This window comes from Vespula pensylvanica, chromosome 16 (assembly GCF_014466175.1).
Source record: "Vespula pensylvanica isolate Volc-1 chromosome 16, ASM1446617v1, whole genome shotgun sequence".
NCBI lineage: Eukaryota > Metazoa > Arthropoda > Insecta > Hymenoptera > Vespidae > Vespula > Vespula pensylvanica.
Window position 1 is genome coordinate 1,121,546 of NC_057700.1, and position 5,000 is coordinate 1,126,545.

The 5,000-nt window shown below is 36.0% G+C and overlaps 1 protein-coding gene across 6 annotated transcripts in view; it reads right to left on the bottom strand.

The window, feature by feature from the left end:
• Window positions 1-5,000, bottom strand: part of LOC122634844 (potassium voltage-gated channel protein Shaker) — a 126,806-nt gene that overhangs the window by 61,447 nt on the left and 60,359 nt on the right. The window lies entirely within an intron of this gene.

Sequence of the window (5,000 nt, forward strand, 5' to 3'; positions counted from 1 at the left end):
TATCAACAATTAAAAATGTATATTAAACAATTTTCTTTCATATTACAATAATTTTCACTTGAAATATATATATATATATGTGCGTGTAGTAAATATTTATAATTAAATAACATCGAAATTCATTCCGTTCCAGTGCCCTTAAAAATGTTGAATAATTTTGACCGGAGTCAAAAAAAAAAAAAAGAAAAAAAGAAAAAGAGAGAGAGAGAGAGAAAAAAAAAAGACAAACAAATTTTATATCAAATGAAAATAAATAATCGAAATTTTTCGTAGACCGAAACAATAGGAAAATCTTGTCCGTTGTCGGATTGAAACGATGGCGACGTCGCCATCGTTGGATCGATTTGGAGCACCCGGGACATCCCAGTATCGGCGTCCAGGCCCGAAAAGCGACGCGTGCCGTATTACCAGGACGATTATATTCCATTGTGAAATGCAATTGAATAGCGAAACGCCTATCGTGGTGCAAGTATATATACGTATACTTCCGATTGCATAACAATACGATAATAAGCAAACCAACGCGTTATTACTAATACTTTTCTAATATAATCGCAATTATAGTTAGTATCACAAGAATAATTCACTATTCCCATTGATTATTTTTCTTTCTTTTTTTTTCTCTTCTTCTTTTTCTTCCTATTTTCTTGTGAATATTTCTCGACGTTTTTTAATTCCCTTTTTTTCTGTTCCTATTTATTTCTTTCATCTTTCTGTTTGATATATTCATGCTGGAAAAAATGTTTTTTAATATACTTAACGAATCGCCAAGTTCTTCATATTATTTTCTCGATCGTGTCATCAAAAATGATACAGGTTTGTATGTAGTAGGTCTAAACGTCGCGATTGCATGATCATACGAGTCAATAAAGCTAAAATGGGTTAGCGTAGTTAATAACGTAATTGCAACCGTCTAGTGTCAATATCGTTTTATACGCATTCGATGCGACCTATCTAGAGAGAATGAGAGTGAAAGAGAGAGAGAGAGAGAGAGAGAGAGAGAGAGAGAGAGAGAGGGAAAGGGAAAAGGAAAATATCGGGTTGGAGCATCATCTAGAATGAAATTTTAACGGTTTTACGGGCAACGATGGTACTGGTATAAGAAGATTTAAGACGCCTAGTTGTCGGTGCTCGTACTATTATCGTTAAGAGTAACACGAAATTTTTCATTTCTATCTAAATGGATCAGCTGGAATATCGATCCTGAACACTGTACGATTCATTAGTATATATTATCTCAAGTGAAAGGTAAAGGAAAACCAAAAAAAAAAAAGAAAGGAGAACGAAAATTAATACTCGATTTTATTTTTCAAGATTCCTCGAAGAAACGATTTTAATTATCTCTAGAATTTAAAAGAAGCTTAGTTTCTCAATCGAGCTTCGAATTATTTTCAATCTTTAACTCCTTTTAAAAGGAACAATTTTTTAATATTTTCATGTAACATCGACTAGAATACAGTAGTCCTGTTCTTTGTAGAAAACCAATCGGTCCCTTTTGTCTCGTTAATTACAACAGAGAAAAAAATTAAATTTGTACTTAGATCGATCCATGTCCAAAGATCGATCGGTTTAATTCCGATGTTTAATATTTTTCATTATTATCCGATCAAAAGAAAAGAAAAGAAAAAAAAAACAAACAAAAAAAAGTAAGGAAAAGAAAAGAAAAGAAGAAAAAAAAAGAAAAGAAAAGGGAAGAAAAAGAACTGTTCCAGTTTTTTTTGATCTATCCGTCTTTATCAATAAGTATTAAAGAAAATCTTTACGGGAAGATAATCCTTTCGGGTTTTCTATAGCCCCTCTTTCACGTAGAATATTATATCGAATAGTAATCGATTTTGCGACCCATTTAAACGTCATGCATAGAAACAAATCTTGATACTCCTACGCCTTTTAATTATTATAAAAGAAATTCGGAAGCGCGACGGGAGGAACTTTCCGACGAAGCTAATCATCTTTAAAATCAGCGTGACGTGACGTTAATGACTCTCTCCGAGTGATTATCGCAAGATAGACCTGCAGGGGCTCAGGAAAATGCACGTTTAAAGCGGGAGTTACTCTGTTCAGCCCTTGGGACATGCTTGGCAGTGAACAACAACCTCGGTCACCGCGCGGTTTGGTCGATCGTTTCCAACGATCGACCCAACTCTCTGTCTTTCTCTCTCTCTCTCTCTCTCCCTCTCTCTTTCACCATACTATCTTAAGATTCTTCAGAAAACAGAGCATAAGTCTGGAGTATCATACACGTATATATTCCACCTGTTTTCTTTTTTAACTTTTAACAAAAAAGATACAGGTAGTATATCGATTGAACAGCTTCGCTATGCTTAACAAGTATCACTCAAAGAAAAAAAGGAAGAAGATTGCGTATCGTATTGATGACACAAAAGTATTAAGTATGTGTATATATATACATATATACACTCATATATATATATATATATATATATATATAGATATATACATTTATATATATATATAAAATATATAAGACGATTATAAACACATTATTAATCATAATCATTCATAATCCTTATATTCTTACTTATATTCTAACAGATAAATCTTCCATTATCCAACGTTCTTTAATCAACTAATTAAATAATCGTAAGTCCTTAGAGAACGTTAGAGAATTCAACGATTGAATCCCTTCGTAAAGGAGGGAAACAAACTGTCCAATAACTCTTACATTTATAGTAACACACACGCGCACACAAATATAGAGAAAGCGAATACATAATCACATTCACATTTACTCGGCTAACAAGTAGTCGACGATATCTCGCAAAATCGGCAGAATACATACATACGTTCGTGTTACGGACAGGAAGGAATCGTAGCGAGACGCAGCTGACGCGGCCGTTCGTCAGAGCGATACACTTATCGACGTCATGCACGCATCGAAACGGCAATAGGAAGCGAGTAGCTGAATTAGCATCGCTTCTGATAATCGAACGTTTAGTTCTCTATCTCCAGTGCGATGAAATCAATTATTTTTAATTTCAAATTCATCTGAGATATTCGTGTGTGTATGTGTACATATACGTATATATAAAATAATATATAAAAATAATTATTAATAACCTAATAGATACATACATATATATATATATATACACACATATGCAGCAGTTTTTTCAATATAAATTTTATTATTCACACCGAACACGTTCGATATCAGGCAATAGATACGTATCTCGAAGGCCATTTGAAATGACAAGCAAAACTAAACTGGCAAGCTTTTCATGCACACGTGATTGTATGTATGTAATCAGAGAGAAAAAAAAAAAGTGAAGATTTTTCGCTTGTCATCGAAAGACCCGAGGCTATGTATACTGTGTCATTGTCGAATAAGCTCTCTCTTTCTCTCTCTCTCTCTCTCTCTCTCTCTCTCTCTCTCTCTCTCTCTCTCTCTATCTATCTCTCGTTTTCTTCCAAGAACGTCACGATGCTAATTGTGCTTGGACCTCGAAAGCTATTAAATATGCATATTCCTAAACGACGTTTACCACTTTGCGTAACCGTTAAACGTCGTTTATATAGATCAGCTAAACTATATGCAACGATGATCGATCGACGATTGGATTCTTCGAAAATGTTCTCTCTCTCTCTCTCTCTCTCTCTCTCTCTCTCTCTCTCTCTTTCTCTCTCTCTCTCCCATTTAATGGATTTTCGAGTCCCTTTTGTAGTCCCTTGCATAATTTATAGAAAGTGCCATACGAATCGGTGCATCTCGAATCGAATCGATTTTCAAATACAATTCAACAAAACTCTCAGCCATCCGTCCACCCTTTATCAAACTCTTGATATTATTCTTGATCGCGAATGGGAAACAAAAATATTTCCTATCACGTTGATTATTACGCAAACACTTTCCTTCAAAGAGAGAGAAAAAGAGAGTCTTTCGTTTATCGCGAAAATCATTACGAAATAAGGAGAAAGACGATTCGTAAAAGAAGTGACAGTGCGGGATCGATTCTAATAAGTTACATTTACTTATGCGTTGTGTGTCTCTCAATATGTCTATGCAGGTAACACGTATGTACATATCGATAGAATCACTTGTATCCGATCTCAGAGGCTTCATCGAAAGCTTTGAATATCTCGAACAAAGGAGAAAGACAATAGGTAACGTACACGAGCGAGTGGATATAGTAGGATATAAGAGAGAAAGAGAAAGAGAGAGAGAGAGAGAGAGAGAGAGAGAGAGAGAAGAGAGAGAGCAAAGAAAAAAGATAGATAGAGAAAGAGTTAAGAGGTAGGCAGAGAGAAAGAGAGAGGAAGTAACTGAGAAAGAATTTATCAATGGACAACAACGGCGTGCGAATACGATCGCGAGAATTCACGTGCTCTCCTTTTCTACTTCCGTTTCAAAAGCCTCCCGTTTCACGACACCCCTCTATCCCGTCCCTTCCCTTTCCCCATAAGACTTGGCGACTTCTCGCGATCGAATTTAATCCATTTCGCCGAGGGCGCAAGCGTATTCGCCTTGAAGAAACGATTTCCCACGCGACTCCAAATCCGACCTGGCGAAAGCCGATTTTCCGTTCTAATTCACATCGAAAAACGTGGAAAAAGCGCATTCTATTTTTGTCTTACTCTGCATTTATCAATCTCTCCCCCCTCCCTACTCCTCCCCTCCCCCTCCCCCCCAGTCATCACCTTCTCTTTTTCCTCCTTCTCTCCTTCCTTCCTGGTCACCTTTCCTTCACTCGTCGAAAGATTTCAATCGACGCCAAACTCGAAGATCAAAACGAAAGAGTTAAAAGTGATTCGCGGATTGAAAGTAAAAACCTGAGGAATGTCAACGTTCCTACAAACCGCATATTTCTTCGATCGAGATATAGAACTCTTTGCTAGAGGTTTTTCTTTTCCTCGATGAGTATTAAATCGACTCGAATGTCAAAGGAAGGAAGAAAAAATAAAAGAAGACTCGTCTGATCGAAGTGAAAAGTAAAACGTTGCGAGTCATTTCTGAAAATATAAGATACAATCGTTTCGTA